General features: G+C 44.6%; 1 protein-coding gene across 2 annotated transcripts in view; it reads left to right on the top strand.

The window, feature by feature from the left end:
- The first annotated feature begins 6,003 nt into the window (after positions 1-6,003).
- rhbdf1b (rhomboid 5 homolog 1b (Drosophila)) overlaps positions 6,004-24,846 on the top strand; it is a 55,242-nt gene continuing 36,399 nt past the window's right edge. The window contains exon 1 of one of the 2 annotated variants that reach the window (XM_029764900.1): positions 6,004-6,353. The gene's annotated coding sequence lies outside the window, so the exon portion shown is untranslated. Of the gene's footprint in view, positions 6,354-15,868; positions 15,973-24,846 lie in introns of those variants that run through there. The other variant, XM_029764901.1, reaches the window with a different exon arrangement.

The following is a 24,846-nucleotide window of genomic DNA, read 5'->3' as shown; positions in this document are numbered from 1 at the left end:
GGTAGTCCCTTGCATGGACTTCTGGTTGGTTTCATCTCGTCCCTTCTGTCACCACTGGCCCCAGTATTTTATGGGTCTGACAGTAGACAGTTAGGCCGTGAATGTGGCTGCTTGTGATGACAAGACCATACACTATTCAAAAGACCAGACCAGCCACCCCCTGGCATGTGTGTGTGTGGGTCACACACAATGACAACGGCTGAGAAACAGGTACCATAAAGCATGAGAATTCTCCCCTCTGCTCCCTCTCTGACCTCTGTGGGTCTTTGTTATTCCAGTTCAGCTGCGCTCCACTGGGACTGACTGGCCTGTCCAAGTGGCTCTGTCTCGTACTTCACAGACGTGGCCCTCCAACCACCATAGAGCCATAAACCATCAGAAACTAGAGTTCTCTCTCTGTTCTGGCCAATTATCTGAGCAGCAGAGGTTCCCAGTAAATCTACTGTATGATGACAGGACATACTCCACAGACATCGGAGGGCTCTGGTTAATTATGGTATGTCTGTGTTTGTGTATACAGTATCTGTGTGTGCAGTTGTATGTATACTGAACAACAATACAAACGCAACATGCAATAATTACATTGATTTGACTGAGTTACAGTTAATATGAGGAAATCAGTCAATTGAAATAAATTCATTAGGCCCTAATATATGGATTTCACATGACAGGAATACAAATATGTATCTGTTGGTCACAGACACCTTAAAAAATGGTCAAAACTGCACATTTTAGAATGGCCTTTTATTGTCCCCAGCACAAGGTGCACCAGTGTAATGATCATGCTGTTTAATCTTCTTCTTGGTATGTCACACCTGTCAGGTGGATGGATTTTCTTGGCAAAGGAGAAATGCTCACTAACACGGATGGAAACAAATTTGTGCACAAAAGTTGAGAGAAATAAGCTTTTTGTGCATCTGTAAAATGTCTTGGATCTTATATTTCAGCTCATGAAACATGGGACCAACACTTTACATGTTGCGTTTATACTTTTTGTTCAGTGTATATTTGTAGTGGTTGGTGGTGGTGTATGTGTGTAGCCACACTGCAGCAACCCCAGTTCCCCAGCTCTCTGACCCTGTGTTCTATGAAGGGCTGCCAGAGCTGTTTCCTGCTCAGAGCCTCAGAGCTCCGGCAGGAGGAAGGGAGCTTTGAAGCGGTCGCACAGCGGTGTGTTACCGAACATCAGGCATCCCAAAACAGGTCTGCAGGGAGGAAGTAGAATACACACACACACACACACACACACACACACTCAGCAGTCCTGGGGGTATAGATGCTAGGATGTAAAGAGGTTTAAATCATTTGTTGGAAGTCTCCCTGGTTCTTTATATTTAGGTTCTGACAGAGTTCGCAAGGTCAACCTGATGATTGGTTGGGCCTGTCTTCATAGGGTAATAGTATAACAACCTGTTATGAGATGTATTTTACTTTAAAGCTATTATTTTCTTTGACTGTCCCACAGTCTCAGTAGACGTCAGAGCAAATTGCATGAGAGGCTCAATGTGATTTACATTTCTCTAGAAATGAGTCTGTGCTGTATTCACTATGACTGTATCACCCTGTCAGCGGATGTTAAAGGAAATGGTTGGAGAGGCTCTTGAAGTATTTGTACAGTGAAGAATTAAAATATTTATACTGGACACGGCCACTCTTTAAGATACAATATTTGTGTTACCATGCAGCCAGGATGGTATCATGCTACAGAGCATTTGGAGGCGGTGTCTGGCTGATGTTTATAATTTTCCCTATCTCCATGCCATATCCATGTTTTCTCTCTCAGAAACATTCTCTGACACCTGCTCCAAAAGCAGTCATGCACTCAATGCACCTGGCAGGCTTGTAGAGACATTAAAACAGATGTTATTCTTAACAAGCAGATGTTTGTTTTCCCGAGACACAAACAGATTTTTTTAATTGGATCAAGTCCCTGCTTTGCCTCTCTCCTGTTCTTTCTTTCTTTCTTTCTTTCTTTCTTTCTTTTTCTTTCTTTCTTTCTTTCTTTCTTTCTTTCTTTCTTTCTTAAGCTTGTCTAACAATCTTAGCTGACATGCTTGCTGACCAGTGGCGGCCCGTCATTCAGGGCAGGAGGGGGCAGAGCCCCACCTGATTTGAGCCCCACGATCTTTGCAAAAAATATATATATTAAAAAAAGTTTGTACATCTCAATTGTCAATAGAAACCACGTTCGTTTAAGCAAGTCAGCCATATCAGCTATGTTTTTTTAAAGGCAGTAAATGAGGCTGAATAAACTGTTTCGCTGCCAGACATGGCTCGCTGATAGCCAGATGTAGCAGTGGTAAGATGTTGGGACTGCTGGCATGCATCAAACTTGTAATATATATTTTTTCCCCACCAAGATTTACATGCTAAAATCGCCACTGCTGCTGGCAAGGTTGGTAGACTTATGAGTACCTCGTCATGCCGTATGGGTTAAAGAATGCTCCCGCCGTCTTCCAATCCTTTGTAGATGAGGTTCTTAGAGACCTGCTTGGTCAGGGTGTGGTGGTATACATCAATGACATTTTGATCTACTCCGCCACACGCGCCGAGCATGTGTCTCTGGTGCGTAAAGTGCTTGGGCGGCTGCTGGAGCATGACCTGTACGTCAAGGCTGAGAAATGTGAGTTCTTCAAATGAGCTGTCTCTTTTCTGGGATATCGCATTTCCACCAATGGGGTATAGGTGGAATGTGACTGCGTTACAGCCGTGCGTAATTGGCCGACTCCAACCACGGTGAAGGAGGTGCAGCGGTTCTTGGGGTTTGCCAATTACTACCGGAGGTTTATCCGGGGCTTTGGTCAGGTAGCGGCTCCCATTACCTCACCGATGAAGGGGGGGCCGGTGCGGCTGCAGTGGTCGGCAGAGGCGGACGGAGCCTTTAGTCGTCTGAAGGCTCTGTTTACCGACGCCCCTGTGCTGGCTCATCCGGACCCCTCTTTGTCATTCATAGTGGAGGTGGACGCGTCCGAAGCTGGGGTAGGAGCGGTGCTGTTGCAGCGCTTGGGCGCGCCTCCGAAGCTTCGCCCGTGTGCGTTCTTTTTTAAGAAGCTGAGTCCGGCAGAGCGCAACTATGATGTGTGGGACTGGGAGTTGTTAGCTGTGGTCGAGGCCCTGAAGGTGTGGAGACATTGGCTTGAGGGGGCACGTCGCCCTTTCCTCATCTGGACTGATCACCGTAACCTGGAGTACATCCGGGCAGCGAGGAGACTTAACCCTCGTCAAGCCAGGTGGGCCATGTTTTTACGAGGTTCCAATTCACCTTGTCGTACATTCCAGTTTCCCGGAACCGGAATGCCGACGCACTATCGCGTCTCCACGACACTGAGGAGCGGACCATCGATCCTACTCCCATCCCCAGTGGTTTGGGAGGTGGATGCGGACATCGAGCGAGCGGGGCTGTCAGAACCTATTCCAACTCAGTGTCCCGTTGGTCGGAAGTACGTCCTGCTCAGTGTTCGCGATCGTTTGATCCGGTGGTCGCACACTCTACCCTCCTCGGGTCATCCTGGTGTGGAACGGACAATGCGGGCCCTGAGAGGGAAGTACTGGTGGCCCACTTTGGTTAAGGATGTCAGGCACTATGTCTCTTCGTGTTCGGTGTGCGCCCGGTGTAAGGCTCCTAGGCACCTGCCGCGAGGGAAACTACAGCCCCTCCCTGTTCCACAGCGACCGTGGTCCCACCTGTCGGTGGATTCCCTTACGGATCTCCCGCGTTGTCAGGGGAACACCACGATCCTGGTCGTTGTGGATTGGTTCTCTAAGTCCTGCCATCTGATCCCTTTGCCCGGTCTTCCTACGGCCCTACAGACCGCGGAGGCCCTGTTTACGCATGTCTTCCGGCACTACGGGGTGCCCGAGGACATCGTCTCTGATCGGGGTCCCCAGTTCACGTCCAGGGAGTGGAGGGCGTTTATGGAGAGGCTGGGGGTCTCGGTCAGTTTGACTTCGGGTTTTCCCCCCGAGAGTAATGGGCAGGTGGAACGTATTAACCAGGATGTGGGCAGGTTTCTGCAGTCCTATTGCCAGGACCGGCCAGGGGAGTGGGCGAAGTTTGTGCCATGGGCCGAGATGGCGCAGAACTCTCTGCGTCATTCCTCTACTAACCTGTCGCCCTTCCAGGTGGTATTAGGATACCAGCCGGTCCTGGTGCCTTGGCATCAGAGCCAGACAGAAGCTCCTGCGGTGGAGGAATGGGTTCAGAGCTCGAAGGAGACCTGGAGTGCCGTCCAGGAGTGCCTTAAACGAGCTGTAGGACGGCACAAGGAGAGCACTGACCGCCGCCGCAGTGAGGCCCCCGTGTACAAACCGGGGCACAGAGTCTGGCTCTTGATCCGGAACCTGTCCTTCCGCCTGCCCTGCCGGAAGCTTGGTCCGCGATTTGTGGGGCCGTTCAAAGTCCTGAGGAGAATAAACGAGGTGTGTTATAGGTTACAATTTCCTTCATATTATCGTATTAACCCCTCGTTTCATGTGTCTCTCCTCAGGCCGGTAGTAGCTGGTCCGCTACAGGACGCTGAGGTGCGGGAGGTCCCTCCGTCCCCCCTGGACATCGGGGGGGCCCCGGCGTACACAGTCCGGTCCATCTTGGACTCCCGACGCCGGGTAGGGGGCCTGCAGTACCTCGTGGACTGGGAGGGGTACGGTCCGGAGGAGAGGTGCTGGGTCCCGGTGGGGGACATTCTGGATCCAGCCCTGTTGCAGAGATTCCACAGCCTCCGCCCAGATCGCCCTGCTCCTCGTCCTCCGGGTCGTCCCCGAGGCCGGCGTCGGCACGCTGCGGGAGCCGTGCGTCAGGGGGTTACTGTCACAACGTCCACAGAAGGTGGCGCTACTCCTCGGTCGGGCGGCGCTCGGCGGTCATCGTCGCCGGCCTACTAGCTGCCACCGATCCATGTTTCATGTGTCTGTTGGTTATGTCTGTTTACTACGCACCTGTTCCTTGTTTGTAATTAGTGGGGGGGTATTTAGTTTGTCCGTTTTTTGTTTGGGATTTGTGCGGGATTGTTTTGTGTTACGTCGATGGTAGTGGGCTGGATTATTTTTCTATGTGTTTGTGTACGTGACTATTTTGATAGGCTTTAGGGTTGCCGGGCTGCGCCCCGTGTATTTTGGAGTTTGGAGCTGTTCTCCCTCCTGTTTGTGGTTTGCACCCTGCGTAGTCGCTGTATTCACTCTGGACTTTATTAAACATATATTCTACGGACCTCTAGTCTCCTGCGCCTGACTCACCCGTTTCCTGCTACCTTGAAATTCGTGACATAGCCACTTTAATAATGCCTCCATATCATGCATTACTCATCTCATATGTATAAACTGTACTCTACACTACGGTATCTTAGTCACTTTAATTGTGTGTAAATATTGCATCACCCATCTCATATGTATATACTGTATTCTATACTATGGCACTGTATCTTAGTCCAATGCCGCTCTGACATATATGTATTTATTCTTAATCCATTCCTTACATAGATTTAAGTGTATTTTGGGTATATGTTGTGAAACTGTTAGATATTACTGCACTGTTGGAGCTAGAAGCACAAGCATTTCGCTACACCCGCAATAACATCTACTTAACACGTGTATGTGAGCAATACATTTGATTTGATTTTAGATTTTTTGATTTGACAGAAATAGTAACCCAGATATAAAGGAGGACCGTTAGACAGAACAGAAAACCTATGGACACCCAGCCCGCAGGCTCTGTAGGAGGGAGAAGAGAGCCCACCTGGATTGGGTTTTGCCAGGAGGGGTTCTGTGGTGTTATTCTTGGCTTCACTGGTTAGAATATCTAGTATCTGGAGGTATCCGTGGCCCATCAGAAGTGAAGGGCTGCAATGAGTTTTTAAAGGATAAGGACAAATATAACATGCTCTCACGACTACATTAACCACATATGGCTGGCTCTCTATGGTAGAACGGTGTATTCTATTTCATACTCACGCGTAAAGAAGACGCACGCGCGCCTGCTATAGCGCGGGCACACCGGTTGGCGGTGACGTTTGACAACTCTCGGTTTCTCTCCAGCACAGCACATTCAACCTCGCGTGTCCGTTGCCGGTTCCCGGGAGTGAAACTGTACGGACGGACTGAAATTCCCCGCGGAATTAGCAGAGCCGACTCGTGAGAGCCAGCGGTGGGAGAGTGTCTCTGTTAAAGCAACGAAGAGGACACGGTTTGTGAGAGTGACAGAATCCCCCCTTTCGGATACAGTTTTAAAAGAGGTTATATTGTATATGTCAGTTGCATGATTGAGTCATGAAGTGACTTGATTTACACGGTATATTGTTCATCCGAGTGCGACCAACAAGGTGGAGCAAACTGTTGAGGACCGGAGCATTTTCAGTAAGGTAGGTGTTCTGGCAATTATGAGACCATGCATGCTTTGGTAGGCTACTGTTAAAAAAAGTGCAGAGAATTACAAACTTAACATTTAGAGTTTTCTACTGGAGATGCCAAATCTATGATATGATGCACATTGTGTAGACTATTCGAGGGAAAATAGGATTTGAATAATGAGAGAGGATTGCATTTGGCCTCAAACCAACACACTTCAATTTTTCAAAACATGATTTCGACTGTACAGCCCACGGTGACAAGCCGATAGTATTGCATCCGTGATGCTGTAGCATACACGCTTAGAAGTAAAGGAGCCAGGGCTGGAAGACCCTTTGGGGGTTGCAAAAATCGCCATACAGGGGGGACCTTTATATTTCAAAACGCCTCTGAAACGGGTCTTTGAGGAACTCCTGTGTAAAGATTTATTTAATTTCACTTATCAGTGCAGTTTTTCAAAATACATTATAAGTAAAAATGTCAAATCAATTTGGTTAAAATTCGAAACAATAAACAATTCAAACAATAAGTAATCAAACCAACTTAAGCTAAACAGATCAAAATAAACAACAACAAGAAAAAAAAACAAATATATTCAGTGAATTAACAGGTATCAATAATCAGTCCATCAATGAGTTAGTCAGTCAGTCATGGTTGTTCTGGTGGAGTGGTTGCCGGTGTGTTTGTGTCTTCGTGTTGGGGAGGAGAAGCTGTGGGGGGGTCTGGGCTGTCAGTTGCTGGATGGAGGTGGTAGTTGTGGTTGGTCGGTGCTGTGTCCAGGGTTGGTGCTGCTGTTGGGGCTGGGACCAGGAAAACCTGGGTTGGTGCTGGGGCCGGGTTGGAAATCGTGCTGGTACCAGGGCTGGAAACCAGTGGTTGGTGTTGGGGCCGGGTTGGAAATCGTGCTGGTACCAGGGCTGGAAACCAGGGGTTGGTGCTGGGGCCAGGTTGGAAATCGTGCTGGTACCAGGGCTGGAAACCAGGGGTTGGTGCTGGGGCCGGGTTGGAAATCGTGCTGGTACCAGGGCTGGAAACCAGGGGTTGGTGCTGGGGCCGGGTTGGAAATCGTGCTGGTACCAGGGCTGGAAACCAGGGGTTGGTGCTGGGGCCGGGTTGGAAATCGTGCTGGTACCAGGGCTGGAAACCAGGGGTTGGTGCTGGGCCCGGGTTGGATATCGTGCTGGTACCAGGGCTGGAAACCAGGGGTTGGTGTTGGGGCCGGGTTGGAAATCGTGCTGGTACCAGGGCTGGAAACCAGGGGTTGGTGTTGGGGCCGGGTTGGAAATCGTGCTGGTACCAGGGCTGGAAACCAGGGGTTGGTGCTGGGGCCGGGTTGGAAATCGTGCTGGTACCAGGGCTGGAAACCAGGGGTTGGTGTTGGGGCCGGGTTGGAAATCGTGCTGGTACCAGGGCTGGAAACCAGGGGTTGGTGTTGGGGCCGGGTTGGAAATCGTGCTGGTACCAGGGCTGGAAACCAGGGGTTGGTGCTGGGGCCGGGTTGGAAATCGTGCTGGTACCAGGGCTGGAAACCAGGGGTTGGTGCTGGGGCCGGGTTGGAAATCGTGCTGGTACCAGGGCTGGAAACCAGGGGTTGGTGCTGGGGCCGGGTTGGAAATCGTGCTGGTACCAGGGCTGGAAACCAGTGGTTGGTGCTGGTTTTGGTGCTGGGACTGGGGACCTGGGAAGAAACAGGAAAAACAGGAATTGGGAATCAAGAACCAGGAACGGGGGCTGGGTTGGCATCTATTGAGGGCAGGAAGGACAACCTGAGGAGCAAGCAGACACACAAGGGAGCCCTAGACTTGCAGGTCAATGGTGGAATTTCCCTGTGAATTTCCCTGTGGCCTGCTCGCTTCGAGTGAAGGTCTGGTGTTTGGTCCCTTCTCCACGCCTCTTCTGGTGGTCTGGTGCTGATGGTACTCCCCTGTCGCCTGCTTTAAGCGTAGGTTTAGAGTTTTGGTTCTTCCTCCTCTTCTTGTGTGGTGATGAATGGTTCTGGTCTGGTTCTGTGAGAGGGAACCAGACCAGGGGAGTACCAGCCAAAACCGTTCGGAAGAGTTTGTGCATATATTACAACATTTTGTTAGTTTTGGACTTTGGTAAGGTTTTTTTTCGGTTGTTCGTGCATACATTTTTTTTCTTGAGGCCACACCCCTTCATCTGTGATAGGTCAACAGTAGGGATTTTTCAGTAAAGTCTTTGTTGTCTTTCAACAAGAGACGACTCGTTTTCATGCACATTTCTTCATTGCGAAACACTGCACCAAACATCTTAGTTAGCTGTAAAATTGAGTCACTAAGATCTCCTCTGCAAAAACATCAAAGTTAATGACAAATTTCTTGAGTTATCGTAGATTAATTCGGACTATTTTGAGGAAGTGTATACTGGCTACGGCGTCTCAAAATGGACAAACAGTACAGGTCTTCTGGTCTGGTCTGTTGTTGGTCTGTTGTTTGTCTGGTCTTTTCCGTTTTGACATTTTTTACCAGTTTGGGTCATCGTCTAAGAGCTGGAGCTGTGAGGGGGTAAAAATAAGGAATGCTTCACGAATTTGCATGTCATACACCTCTATAAGCCTCATTGAAGCTACAAAACTGTTAGTGTTCAACCTTAGTATGTGATGACAATACAACAAAACAGATGAACTGGAATGACATTTACGCCCACAGGTGGCATAAAAAAATCTATCTGAAAGCCCTGACCCCACACCTCCAGTCCAAGGTTCCTCCAGAAACCCTTTGCTACATTGAAACATTAAAGGTTCCTCCAAGAACCCCTCAACTTGTCAAAGGTGCAAATATGAACCATTGACTAGCAATGGTTCCTTGAGGAACTCCAGGCGTTCCTTGAGGTTCTCCAGGGTTCCTCGAGTCACCACTAATTCTAAGAGTGTACAATGTGTAGGCCTATTTGCTTTCTGTTTCAAAGCACATGCATGACATTTCCTCATGCAACATTGAGACAGGTTTCTGTCTGTCTACTGCCCCATCGCTGTCAAACACACGCACACGCACACGCACACACACACACACACACACACACACACACACACACACACACACACACACACACACACACACACACACACACACACACACACACACACACACTCACACATACACACACACTCACACACACTCACACACACTCACACACACACACACACTCACACACACACACACACACACACACACACACACACACACACACACACACACACACACACACACACACACACACACACACACACACACACAGGTAATTGGGGTGGGATCCCCAGACTTGCCTGAGGGAAGTCAACTATGATCTCATGTATTTATTTTGAGTCTTGTGAGGCAGGAAAGGGCAACATGATTTCCATATCCTCTACCTTTACTGTCATTCTCTATTCCTTCTCACTGAATGTCTGATAGGGAGTTTTGGATGTAGGGACCATTGGATTATGATTTGGGAAAGAGCACCAATACTATTACCGATAATCCTCTTTTCTGCAATCTACCATTTCGTAATCTCCATTTTATTACATCATCAATTGAGATTAGATCACACTGTGGCTGACTGAGTTATGAGATAAACAACACAAGACCAAACTAAATCTGCTCATTACACTTCAGACTGTATCATGCCAACTCTACATTCTTAGAAAAAAGGGTTCCAAAAGTATTTTTTGGCTGTCCCCATAGGATAACCCTTTTGGGTTCCAGGTAGAACCCTTTTTTGTTCCATGTAGAACCCTTTACACAGAGGGTTTAACATGGAACCCAAAATGGTTCTACCTGGTACCAAAAAAGTTATCCAATGGGGACAGCCGAAGAACCCTTTTAGGTTCTAGATAGCAGCCACTGTGGGAGCCAGTCACCAGGGAAGTTTTGTTCATACTGTAGCCAGGGTCCAGAGCCGAGTGTTGAAATGAAAGAAACAGGTAGAATGCTTTCTCTCTCTCTCTCTCTCTCTCTCTCTCTCTCTCTCTCTCTCTCTCTCTCTCTCTCTCTCTCTCTCTCAATTCAATTCAATTCGCTTTATTGGCATGACGTAACAATGTACATATTGCCAAAGCTTACTTTGGATATTTACAATATAAAAAATAAATAAAAATGAGAATCAAAAATTGTCAACGGGACAACAGTAACAACAATAACCAACGGTCAATATAACCATACATTCAACAATAACAATAATCATACAGTTGAGGACATGTGCAGGTTTATTGGTCTGTCAGACACTGTCCCTCAACTTATGGCAGGCAGCAATGTAGTGCGCTGCCAACCCACAGCTCTCTGCGTCCTCCCCCAACAGGATGGGTAGCCTATCCTCATCAGAGAGGTCTTTAAAACCTTGAATAAGGATTTCAAATTTGGGGAAATGACACTCTCTAATTGTTTTTTTATTTTTGACATTTTGTCAGGAAATGCAGCTCCGTCTCAGGTTCTGCTGTTGTGCAGTGGTTGCACAGCCTTTCCTCTACAGGGAGCCAGGTTTTCCTGTGTCTACCCTTCTCAATGGCAAGGCTGTGCTCACTGAGCCTGTACTTTGTCAAGGTTTTTCTAAGGTTTTGATCAGTAACCATGGTCAAATATTTAGCCATAGTGTACTGTCGATTTAGGGCCAGATAGCACTGCATTTTGCTTTGTGTTTGTGCTTGTGTTTCCCAATAAGCAATGTAGTTTTGTTTTGACTGTGTTGTAATTTGGTTTATTCTGATTGATTGGATGTTCTGGTCCTGAGGCTTCAGTGTGTTAGTAGAACAGGTTTGTGAACTCAGCCCCAGGACCAGCTGGATGAGGGGACTCTTTTCTTTGCTCAGCTCTTGGCATTGCAGGGCTTGGTAATGATATGAGAGGGGGTCACTGTATTTTAGATGTTTCCAAAACTTAATTGCTCTTTTTTGAGTTTTTATTATTAGTGGATATTGGCCTAATTCTGCCCTGCATGCATTGTTTGTAGTTTTCCTCTGGACACGTAGGAGAATCTTACAGAACTCTGCATGTAGGGTTTCAATGGGGTGTTTGTCCCATTTGATGAAATCTTGTTTTGCAAGTGGACCCCACACCTCGCTGCCATAAAGTGCAATTGGTTCAATGACATATTCAATTAGTTTTAGCCAAATTTTAATAGGTATTTCAATTTGAATTTGCTTTTTAATGGCGTAGAATGCCCTGCGTGCTTTCTCTCTCAGTTCATTCACTGCCTCATTAAGGTGTCCAGTTGAGCTTATTTTTAAACCTAAGTAATTGTAGTGTGTACAGTACTCTATATATTTTGTACCAATTGAGAACTTTGGTCTAATTCCCTGAGATCTGGATCTTCTCTGGAAAATCATTATTTTAGTCTTTTTGGGGTTTACTGCCAGGGCCCAGGTCTGGCAGTACTGCTCTAGCAGGTCCAGGCTCTGCTGTAGGCCAGGTGCTGTGGGTGACAGCAGGCATAGGTCATCTGCGAAGAGTAGGCATTTAACTTCTGAATTGTGGAGACTAACACCAGGGGCTGAGGATTTTTCTAGAATAGTGGCCAATTCGTTAATGTAAATATTGAAGAGTGCAGGGCTCAGATTGCAACCCTGACGAAGGCCCCGCCCCTGGTTAAAGAATTCTGTCCTTTTCTTACCAATTTTAATGCTGCACGTATTGCCAGTATACATTGATTTAATTATGTCATATGTTTTACCCCCTACACCACTTTCAATAACTTTGTAGAACAGTCCTGTATGCCAAATAGAATCAAATGCTTTTTGGAAGTCGATAAAGCAAGTGTATATTTTGGTATTATTTTGGTGGACATGTTTATCTATCAGGGTGTGTAAGGTGTAAATATGATCAGTTGTGCGATGTTTTGGTATAAATCCAATTTGGCTTTTACTCAAGACATTGTGCTTATTAAGGAAGTTTAGAACTCTTACATTGATGATACTACAGAAAACCTTCCCCAGGTTACTGTTCACACAAATGCCTCTGTAATTGTTAGGGTCAAATTTGTCTCCATTCTTAAAGATTGGGGTTATGAGTCCTTGATTCCAGATGTCAGGGAAATAACCTACACTCAGGATCAAATTAAACAATTTTAATATAGCCAATTGAAATTTTGCACTAGTGAGTTTGAGCATTTCATTTAGGATGCCATCAGGTCCGCAGGCTTTTTTAAATTTGAGAGCCTGAAGTTTCTTATAGAGCTCCTGGTCAGTAATTGGGGAGTCCAATGGGTTTTGATTGTCCTTTATAGCTTTTTCTAATCCATTCAACTTCTCATGGATTTGGCGTTGTTCTGCGTTTGTGTCAATTTGAACGGTGTTGTAGAGTGTTTTGAAATGGGTTGTCCATATGTCACCATTTTGTATTGCTAATTCCTCTTGTTTAGATTTTTTTAGTTTTATCCAATTTTGCCAAAAGTTGTTTGTGTTTATGGACTCCTCAATTAGTGTCAGCTGCTTGCTGTTGTACTGTGCTTTTTTGGTTCTGAGTGTACGTTTATAGAGTTTTAAAGTCTCACAGTAATGAAGGCGTAATTCACCATTATTTGGGTCTCTGTGCTTTTGGTTGGATAGTGTTCTAAGTTTTTTCCTTATAATTTTACAATCTGCATCAAACCAGTTGTCATCTGTGATTTTTTTAGTTTTGTTTTTTATCAATTTCAATTGTGCTTCTTTTGCCGTTTGCCTGAATATATAGTTGATGTTTCGTACTGCTAGATTGATGCCTTCTTTACTGTGAGTGAATGTGGTATCCAGAAAGTTATCTAAGAGTGTTTGGATATTTTGGTTCCAGGTTGCTTTCTGGTATTCTTCTGTGCTGTTTTGGGCCCATCTGTATGAATTTCTGATGTTGTACAGCTTACTGGGCTGTGAATGTGTGGTTGTTTCCAGGTCTGTTCTTTTGAGGAACAACGTAATTTGGCTGTGATCAGACAGAGGTGTTAGTGGCTTGACAGTGAATGAGCTGAGAGAGAAAGGGTCCATGTCTGTGATCATATAGTCTACTGTACTGTGGCCAAGAGGTGAGCAGTAGGTGAATCTCCCCAAAGAGTCCCCCCGTAACCTACCATTGACAAAGTACAGACCCAGGCTTCTACAGAGCTGCAAAAGATCCCTTCCGTTTTTGTTGACGGTGCTGTCACTGTTGTTTCTATGGGGGAGATTAAGATAGTTAGAAACAGTATGGCCTGTAATAAAGCTGTCCCCTCGTGTGCTCGTTAGATCAGGTAGTGTTCCTGTGCGCGCATTTGTGTCCCCACAGATGAGCACATTTCCCTGGGCCTGGAAATGGCACGTCTCTTCCTCGAGGGTGGGGAAGATCTCCTCTGAGTAATATGGGGATTCTGAGGGGGGGATATATATTGCGCAAAGGAACACATCTTTTCCTGTCAGTACAAGTTCTTTTTTTAGTTTTAACCAAATGTGGTATTTGCCAATTTTGAGGGGATCAATTAGATTTTGTAGTTCGGATTTGTACCAAATGATCAATCCTCCAGAGTCTCTGCCTCTATTGACAGAGCTGTGTTTCTGTGATGGCACAATGACCTCTCTGTAGCCTGTGGGACAGTGTGTGACAACGTCAGCCTTACACCATGTCTCCTGCAGAATGATGACGTCAACATCTTTCAGATTTTTGTTGAACTCCAGTGCTAAACTCTTCAGACCAAAGGTTGATGAGTTTCTCTCTCTCTCTCTGTCTCTCTCTTTCTGTCTCTCTCTCGCTCTGTCTCTCTCTCTCTCGCTCTCTCTCTCTGTCTCTCTCTCTCTCTCTCTGTCTCTCTCTCTCTGTCGCTCTCTCGCTCTGTCTCTCTCTCTCTCTCTCTCTCTCTGTCTCTCTCTCTCTCTCTCTCTCTCTCTCTCTCTCTGTTTCTCTCTCTCTGTCTCTCTCTCTCTCTCTGTCTCTCTCTTTCTGTCTCTCTCTCGCTCTGTCTCTCTCTCTCTCTCTCTCTCTCTGTCTCTCTCTCTCTGTCTCTCTCTCTCTGTCTCTCTCTCTCTGTCTCTCTCTCTCTGTCTTCTCTCTCTCGCTCTGTCTCTCTCTCTCTCTCTCTCTGTCTCTCTCTCTCGCTCTGTCTCTCTCTCTCTCTCTCTCTCTCTCTCTCTCTCTCTCTCTCTCTCTCTCTGTCTCTCTCTCTCTCTCACTCTCTCTCTCTCTCTCTCTCTCTCTCTCTCTCTCTCTGTCTCTCTCTCTCTCTCTCTCTCTCTCTCTCTCTCTATCCTCCCCCTCCAATCCATTTTTGTGCTATCGATTTTTCCCTGGCTACAGCCGAGACATGTGACCAGTACAGGAGCATCAATAACTTGGAACATTCTAATTTTCCCACCTGTATATGTGAGTATCTGGCTGGTGATATATTTGAGGCAGGCATTAGGCAATCCCTTAGAATATTTGTTGCATTTTTATTTATTTAACCTTTATTTATGCAGAGAATCCCAAATGATACCAGGGTCTCTTTTTCAATTGTGCCCTGTGTTATAACAAACAACAATCCCAAAATTCTATACAGAATTTACCCCATTCTCCCAACATGTGAGAGAGAGTAAGCGTTTAAAGACAGGGTCAATTTCCTCTTATCCATCTTGCAGAAGGATGATAGGATCCCATGGAGAGAAAAACTGACCCATAACCTCAAGTGTTTGTTTTGGTTTCCTGTCTGAGAGGAAGTGACATCTGATGACTAAAGGCTTCTCTGTAAAAGTAGTTATTAGTGGACGTCATTATGGTCCTTCCATAGACTGACTCATCGAACCATCTGAATAATTTGGTCACACTCATTAAGAGTGCATACATGGTGTATTACATATGGTGTTACACGGTGTATTACATATGGTGTTACATGGTGTATTACATATGGTGTTACACGGTGTATTACATATGGTGTTACATGGTGTATTACATATGGTGTTACACGGTGTATTACATATGGTGTTACATGGTGTATTACATATGGTGTTACATGGTGTATTACATATGGTGTTACATGGTGTATTACATATGGTGTTACACGGTGTATTACATATGGTGTTACACGGTGTATTACATATGGTGTTACATGGTGTATTACATATGGTGTTACATGGTGTATTACATATGGTTTTACATGGTGTATTACATATGGTGTTACATGGTGTATTACATATGGTGTTACACGGTGTATTACATATGGTGTTACATAGTGTATTACATATGGTGTTACACGGTGTATTACATATGGTGTTACATGGTGTATTACATATGGTGTTACACGGTGTATTACATATGGTGTTACATGGTGTATTACATATGGTGTTACACGGTGTATTACATATGGTGTTACATGGTGTATTACATATGGTGTTACACGGTGTATTACGTATGATTACATTGCTTATTACAATGATGTTCCTCTATAAAAGCTGGTCGATAGAGTGCTGGGGGTTTGAGACATCCCAAACCCATGCTGTTTCTGTTGTCAACATGATTAGTTGACAACAGATGGTCTTACACTGGTCTTACACTGGACTAGGGCAAATCCTGCATGCACCAACAGATTGAAGGGCATGAAATCCAATGGTTCCCTCGAGGGAAATTCCAGTGAATGACACAGCAGCTTCCGAATTCCTCTTTACAGCAGCAAGGTGTTGGTCCGGTGTTTAGCAACAGTCTGTGGATGATATCGTGTTACTCTGAGGTAAGTACTGTATGTGGGAGTAGTTTGGAATCAGAGTTATGCAGTACTTTGGAATCAGTTATGCATAGTGTTAACGCATTAGGAAGGGTGTGGCTTGGTAGTGAAACATGCTCACATGTTGTTTATTGTCCTACAGAGTGAGAGAGATAGCGTGATGGAGAAAGAAAGAGATAGGGCGGGAGAGAGAGAGTAAATATCCATCTAACCTTTTCCTTGCTCTGTTTGCTTCCTGTTTGTTACATATTGGTGTGTCCCCTTTTCTAATTCCAGCATCAACTTCAACCCCCCTACACACACACACAGCAGGCATGGGAAGCGTGTCTGGGCATGTTTTCTGCTAGGCACAGTAGGCAGTAAATCAAATCAGTGATAGTATTTATCATGTTTATATCAAGGCTGATGCTGTTGTGCAGCATTAGTGGTAGCCAGTAGTAATTTGGGCGGTGCTTATATTTGTCCATAGAAATGAGTTTTTTTGCATATTCCAACTTCCCCTAAGACACGGACAGGGAGCAATTGGGGTTAAGTGCCTTGCTCAAGGGCACAGCAATAGATTTTTCACCTTGTCTGCCCCGGGATTCGAACCAGGGACCTTTCAGTAGTAGTAGTAGTAAGTCAGTATCAGTCTACTGTGTCCTCACCTGTATTATCATCTCACCTGGCTCCATGTGACGATACTGGTTAGGGTCAGTTCCATTTTAATCCTGTCAATTCCGGAGATTGAAAAAGCACACATTTTAAAGATAATTTTTCCTATTCAGAATTTTTTGGGGGGAATGATTTGAAATGGAGTCGACCCCATCCCTGCTGCTAAGACTTTATGTTGACATTATCATAACACCATTATGTAGTAGACTTGATATTAGAAGGTTCAAGGAAAGTGTTGCTAGGATATTTCAGTGAATTGGTAACCCGGCCGGGACTTTGCAACTCTCCGCAACTGTCAGTCCAACACCTTAGCCATTACACCCAGAGGTATGAACTTCTTACACTCTTCCCTCTGTGAAGGGCTATTGGCTTTTCCATCAGATGATAGGAATATGACAGCACTGGCATTTACTGGGATTGTTGCTGTAAAACCATTTGTGGTGGTTGCTGTTTGTTTGGGCTTCCCACAGAATGACATGACCAAGATGTGATCTGGGATGTGATCTGAAATGATCCTCCATGATGATCTGGGATGTGATCTGAAATGATCCTCCATGATGATCTGGGATGTGATCTGAAATGATCCTCCATGATGATCTGGGATGTGATCTGAAATGATCCTCCATGATGATCTGGGATGTGATCTGAGATGATACTCCATGATGATGATCTGGGATGTGATCTGAGATGATCCTCCATGATCATGATCTGGGATGTGATCTGAGATGATCCTCCATGATGATCTGGGATGTGATCTGAAATGATCCTCCATGATGATCTTGGATGTGATCTGAGATGATACTCCATGATGATGATCTGGGATGTGATCTGAGATGATCCTCCATGATCATGATCTGGGATGTGATCTGAGATGATCCTCCATGATCATGATCTGGGATGTGATCTGAGATGATCCTCCATGATCATGATCTGGGATGTGATCTGAGATGATCCTCCATGATCATGATCTGGGATGTGATCTGAGATGATACTCCATGATGATGATCTGGGATGTGATCTGAGATGATCCTCCATGATGATGATCTGGGATGTGATCTGAGATGATACTCCATGATGATCTGGGATGTGATCTGAGATGATACTCCATGATGATCTGGGATGTGATCTGAGATGATACTCCATGATGATCTGGGATGTGATCTGAGATGATCCTCCATGATGATGATCTGGGATGTGATCTGAGATGATACTCCATGATGATCTGGGATGTGATCTGAGATGATACTCCATGATGATCTGGGATGTGATCTGAGATGATACTTCATGATGATCTGGGATGTGATCTGAGATGATCCTCCATGATGATGATCTGGGATGTGATCTGAGATGATACTCCATGAAGATCTGGATGTGATCTGAGACGATCCTCAGTGATGATCTGGGATCTACTGCTATGGAGGCTGGGGGCAACAGCAGTGGGATGGGCAGAGTAGATAGATAGATAGATAGATAGATAGATAGATAGATAGATAGATAGATAGATCATTTAGGGAGATTGCTGTAGGTTGGCGATAGGGTTATATTTTGGCTAAGATGTAGATTTTGCAGAGAGAAAATACATGTAAATGTAGGTGTGTAATGGAGGCTAGAATCCCCCATAAAAGTCTCACCAAACTTGAGTGGTTGAATGGAAAATGCTTCACCAAAGTCTAGTCACATCTTTCATTGATGTCAATTAACATGGATGATGTCAGTGCTGTCACAAAGGCCAAAGTTATTCATGGTGACTCCAGACTGAATGCTCCATTTCAAAGCAGCCACAATTATGACATTCTTCATTCCCCTCTTTAAATATTCTTTTCAGTGTAATTTTTCTCCCTCTCCACCCTCTTTTCTCCAATGCAGCATCTGTGCGCAATTACCATTAGCTGTTTTTATCCAGTGCGAGCCAACAGAGGAAGCTGTTATGTCTAAGTCACAGCATGTGGATGGTCCATAAGGAGCTCTATTCATCAGAGCAGACTAAAGGCCACACATTGACTGTGACAATGGTCTTCACTTCCACCAGCTAGCTGAGACAAAGGAGTCTTCCATAAAGAGATTGACTCTCTCTCTCTCTCTCTCTCTCTCTCTCTCTCTCTCTCTCTCTCTCTCTCTCTCTCTCTCTCTCTCTCTCTCTCTTTCTCCCTCTTTCGGTCTCTGTTATTAACTATGGGACTGTGTCATCTAAAGATCTGTTATCTATCACATTCCCAGCAGACATCAGAAAGTCGTTGGTGCCTTTGACACAATGACAGTGTACAGGCTAAATATCCATAGCACATGGGGCACATTTTTCAGCGAAAAATGAAGTGACATTGGAATGGCCTGGTGAATGTCTGTGTTGGGCTTTTATGAGTTTATTAATAGATGTATTAGTTAGTGATAGATTCATTGAACTCATAAATCTGCAACTGCATGTAATCTGAAATGTGTGTTGGGCCGCCAAGTCTCCTCCGGTCTCACTGCATATTAGTCAAGCACTAGCCACTGGGTATCAGTATCAAAAACAACAGTGTTAACTGGAGGATGGGAGCAGATTCATAACTGTCATTTACTGTGAAACGTGAGTGTAGAAGGTAGACCAGGCAGCAGCCAGAGTCCATTTGAACCATGTCATATTACACATATTACACCATGTCATAAAGTGGTAAAAGGTCTGTGGAGTTGCGTCTCTGTCAGGTGAGTTACAGGTGGATCCTACCTGCTGCATTATAGCGAACCAACGTAATGTAGGATTAGAATTGATTCACACCGTCATTAGTCAGTGGGCTCCATGAAGCTTATAGCAGCTTAGAGACAGTGCTCTCAGTGGATGTGTACCCCTATGAAACTGTAGCTAATGCTTCATAATTCACTCTTTGCTAATGGACACTATGGGCCGTTACCTCTGGTGTGTTTCTGATATGCTAACAGCTCTCAGAGTTCCATTCCGGAATGGAATGAAACAGAATTGGAATACCGACTCCCATTCCATTCTGAGCTCGTTCCACACAGTCTTTATGGTATTGGATGACATTTTGTTGTCAGGTGATAGGTCTGTTGGCTTGAGACTGTGATATGTGAAGCCACATCACGGTAGTGCACTATATGGAAAAGTGTGCCATGCATTTGAGCTCTTAGTCTGCCGTATGACTGGAGTGGGTAGTGGTGACAGCGTAATAGTGTTTATTTCCCCAGGCAGTTTGTTCAGTGCCAGTTGGAGGAGAGACCAACCCTCAGACTCCTAACTGTGTCTGTGTTCTCTCCTCTCCCCTGAGGGACCGCTTTGTGGTAGGTCTGGCCACTCTTTCCCTCTCATTCTGGGTCTCTGTCATCAACTCACTGTTTAAAAATGACAAACTGACAGACGGGAACTAGGCTATGCCTTCTGCTGTGCCTTCTGCCCAGGCTTTTAAAGTAACTTGGTATGATATTGGGAAGAATTGTAACTTTTTATTTCAGGGTTTCCTGTCAGTCAAATATGTTGTGATAAGATATTGGAAATGTTGGAACTGCAGTGAGTTTTCCCTATAGAATTTTTGTTTACATAATTTCCGAGATATCTTCATAAACTTAGAACAGTCATTTATATTTCAAAGGTATGCAAATTTAGTGAATGTTATGTCAATTAGAGGTTGACCGTTTATGATTTTTCAATGCCGATACCGATTATTGGAGGACCGAAAATGCCGATGCCGATTAATCGGCCGATTACAAAAAAATGTATTTGTAATAATGACAATTACAACAATACTGAATGAACACTTATTTTAACTTAATATAATACATCAATAAAATCAATTTAGCCTCAAATAAATAATGAAACATGTTCAATTTGGTTTAAATAATGCAAAAACAAAGTGTTGGAGAAGAAAGTAAAAGTGCAATATGTGCCATGTAAGAAAGCTAACGTTTAAGTTCCTTGTTCAGAACATGAGAACATATGAAAGCTGGTGGTTCCTTTTAACATGAGTCTTCAGTATTCCCAGGTAAGAAGTTTTAGGCTGTAGTTATTATAGGAATTATAGGACTATTTCTCTCTATACGATTTGTATTTCATATACCTTTGACTATTGGATGTTCTTATAGGCGCTTTAGTATTGCCAGTGTAACAGTATAGCTTCCGTCCCTCTCCTCGCTCCTACCTGGGCTCGAACCAGGAACACATCGACAACAGTCACCCTCGAAGCAGTGTTACCCATGCAGAGCAAGGGGAACAACTACTCCAAGTCTCAGAGTGAGTGAGGTTTGAAACGCTATTAGCGCGCACCCGCTAACTTGTTATCCATTTCACATCGGTTACACCAGTCTAATCTTGGGAGTTGATAGGCTTGAAGTCATAAACAGCACAATGCTTGAAGCACAGCGAAGAGCTGCTGGCAAAACACACGAAAGTGCTGTATGAATGAATGCTTATGCGCTTGCTGCTGCCTACCATCGCTCAGTCTGACTGCTCTATCAAATCATAGACTTAATTATAACATAATAACACACAGAAATACGAGCCTTTGGTCATTAATATGGTCGAATCCGGAAACTATCATCTCGAAAACAAAACGTTTTTCCTTTCAGTGAAATACGGAACCGTTCCGTATTTTATCTAACGGGTGGCATCCCTAAGTCTAAATATTCCTGTTACATTGCACAACCTTCAATGTTATGTCATAATTACGTAAAATTCAGGCAAATTAGTTTGCAACGAGCCAGGTGGCCCAAACTGTTGCATATACCCTGACTCTGCGTGCAATGAACGCAAAATGACACAATTTCACCTAGTTAATATTGCCTGCTAACCTGGATTTCTTTTAGCTAAATATGCAGGTTTAAAAATATATTTTGATTTCAAGAAAGGCATTGATGTTTATGGTTAGGTACAGTTGTGCAACGATTGTGCTTTTTTCGCAAATGCGCTTTTGTTAAATCATCCCCCGTTTGGCGAAGTCGGCTGTCTTTGTTAGGAAGAAATAGTCTTCACAGTTTGCAACGAGCCCGGCGGCCCAAACTGCTGCATATACCCTGACTCTGTTTGCAAGAGAAGTGACACATTTTCCCTAGTTAAAAGAAATTCATGTTAGCAGGCAATATTAACTAAATATGCAGGTTTAAAAATATATACTTGTGTATTTATTTTAAGAAAGGCATGGATGTTTATGGTTGGAGCAACGTGTACCTAAGCGATTATATGCAACGCAGGACAGGCTAGATAAACTAGTAATATCATCAACCGTGTGTAGTTAACTAGTGATTATGATTGATTGATTGTTTTTTATAAGATAAGTTTAATGCTAGCTAGCAACTTACCTTGGCTTCTTGCTGCATTCGCGTAACAGGCAGGCTTCTCGTGGAGTGCAATGTAAAGCAGGTGGAAATAAGAATGTGTTCTTAACTGACTTGCCTAGTTAAATAAAGGTCTAAAAAAAAAAAAAAAAAATCGGCCAAATCGGCATCCAAAAATACCAATTTCCGATTGTTATGAAAACTTGAAATCGGCCCTAATTAATCGCCCATTCTGATTAATCGGTCGACCTCTAATGTCAATACGTTCTATTTAGAAGCAGACCTGACATAATTATGTCAGTGCAGGAATAAAGCAGTGCCTTGTGTGGGCTTTTCTTTCTTTAGTGTCATTAGCATCATTATTAACACCAGACTTCTAACTCAGAAACTGAGTTAAGGGGATACTGCGATATTCTGGCAATGACTGGAAGTCTACAGCAATGGAAACTATGCAATGGAATGGAAACTATGCAATGGAAACTATGTAAACGGATAGATAGACCCACTCAGGTCTGTGAGTTATCCAGGGGAAGAGACCCATGGCCAGGGAGTCCGAGGGGTCAGGAGGGAGGGATGGTGGGTCCCAGTAGAATTACCACAGCGCTTCTCTCTTTCTTCTCTCTTTTCTTCTTCTTCAATATGTCATGTGTTTTTCTCCACCCCCCCTCTTTGTATGTCTTCTCCTCCTGTTCATGTTCTCTCCTCTCCTTCTTTTTCACGGCTTGGCAATCTCCTGAGGGACTGGGAGCTTGGCTGATAACCAACCTCTTACACATGCTGTCAGAGTGACATTCAGAGCTCCAGCTGGGCTGGAATCCTCCTGCAGTACTGAATACAAATAGAGTGTTTACTACTGTATAGAAATGCCTGGTGTGCACTTTTTTAGGATCGAAGGAAAACCCGCATTCACTGTAAATGGTCTTGAAAGATCCAACCTTGTAACTAGTGAGACCGTTTCGGTTTGTAGAATTCAGGGGATTCAGCATAGCAAGCCTTTACACTTGTGTGATTTTTACATACAGTATTGAACCAGCCCAGGACAATGAATGACTGAAACTGTTGCTGTTTGAGGGCTTAATTTATGCGTGTGAATATTCTCCATTGGACTACTGAGAACTCTTATTGTGAAAACAGCTGGTCTTTTGCTCAGCCTGCATTTTCATGGCTATGGCTCATGAAAAAACAGATAATAAAGGCCTAATGGTGAGTTTCCCAAAAGCCTCGTAGCTGAATCAGGCTGGCAGAGCGGTTTTGGTTCTGTAGCTGTACAGCCATGCTACACCATCACGGTTTACCCCACCAGAAACAGAACTGAGTGGGATGAAATGGGGTGGAACGGCCTGGTCTCTCAGGAGGAATGTGAGGTATTTCCGAGCATGTGCACCACAGAGTGTCGAGCCAACCAGGCGGTGCGCCATGACTATCAAGGGCACCACTACCACAGGACTTCTGGTATGGTTAACTTACCCTGGTCAAATAAATGTTGAGAATGGTCTGTGCTAGCTTGGTGGTGGTTTGTGATTCTGCCTCTACTTCCCTAGCGATACATAATGCATTATAGACCGGATCTTAACTTGAGGAACGCACACAACAGCCGTTCTCATAAATCTTGTATTGATGTGCATGGGATTTGGTTTTAAATTCCAGTTATGCATATACATTTACGTCAGGATTGGGCTTTATGAAAAAAGAGAGGAAGTCTTTAGTCAAAAGCTTATTCTTCCCCCTGTTTCCTGGTTGACCACTGGGTCTGAGGATTGAGGTAAATAGAATGGAACCGTAACACCAGATTAAACTTGGTGACATATGTCAATAGTAGAATGAGTTGGAATACAAAAAAGATTACTGTATTTTCTCTTTATCAGATCATATTTTGGCTTGGTTTTGCTGCTGGGGATGATGACGGTGTGGGTGGTTTATGGAACATTTAGTCCAAAATGTGGGTAAACCTTAGTGGAGTCAAACTAAAATGTGACCTATTGTTTGAACTTCTTAAAAAAATACATAAGTTCTCTTTCCAGTATGATAAGGAGATGAACTACAAATACAATCGACTTTCTGTGCCAATGAGTGCACCCTCTTCTTTACTGTAGGTCAGGGATGGGCAACTGGCCACATGCGTCCCGCGGCCCCCGTTTTGGAGGCCCGCGGACCAATAAAGTCAGGGTCTCAACTTCCTGTTGAGAGTTAGAATAATAGAATACACAAGGTGCAATTTCGAAATTTGGTTGTGTATCAACTAGAGGTCGACCGATTGATCGGAATGGCCGATTAATTAGGGCCGATTTCATGTTTTCATAACTATATTTTTTATATATATATATATATATATATACTGCTCAAAAAAATAAAGGGAACACTAAAATAACACATCCTAGATCTGAATGAATGAAATAATCTTATTAAATACTTTTTTCTTTACATAGTTGAATGTGCTGATAACAAAATCACACAAAAATAATCAACAGAAATCCAATTTATCAACCCATGGAGGTCTGGATTTGGAGTCACACTCAAAATTAAAGTGGAAAACCACACTACAGGCTGATCCAACTTTGTTGTAATGTCCTTAAAACAAGTCAAAATGAGGCTCAGTAGTGTGTGTGGCCTCCACGTGCCTGTATGACCTCCCTACAATGCCTGGGCATGCTCCTGATGAGGTGGCGGATGGTCTCCTGAGGGATCTCCTCCCAGACCTGGACTAAAGCATCCGCCACCTCCTGGACAGTCTGTGGTGCAACGTGGCGTTGGTGGATGGAGCGAGACATGTTGTCCCAGATGTGCTCAATTGGATTCAGGTCTGGGGAACGGTCGGGCCAGTCCATAGCATCAATGCCTTCCTCTTGCAGGAACTGCTGACACACTCCAGCCACATGAGGTCTAGCATTGTCTTGCATTAGGAGGAACCCAGGGCCAACCGCACCAGCATATGGTCTCACAAGGGGTCTGAGGATCTCATCTCGGTAC

This window comes from Salmo trutta, chromosome 10, assembly GCF_901001165.1.
Source record: "Salmo trutta chromosome 10, fSalTru1.1, whole genome shotgun sequence".
Lineage (NCBI taxonomy): Eukaryota > Metazoa > Chordata > Actinopteri > Salmoniformes > Salmonidae > Salmo > Salmo trutta.
The sequence above is the reverse complement of the archived record's forward strand: the minus strand, read 5'-3'. Positions and strand labels throughout refer to the sequence as shown.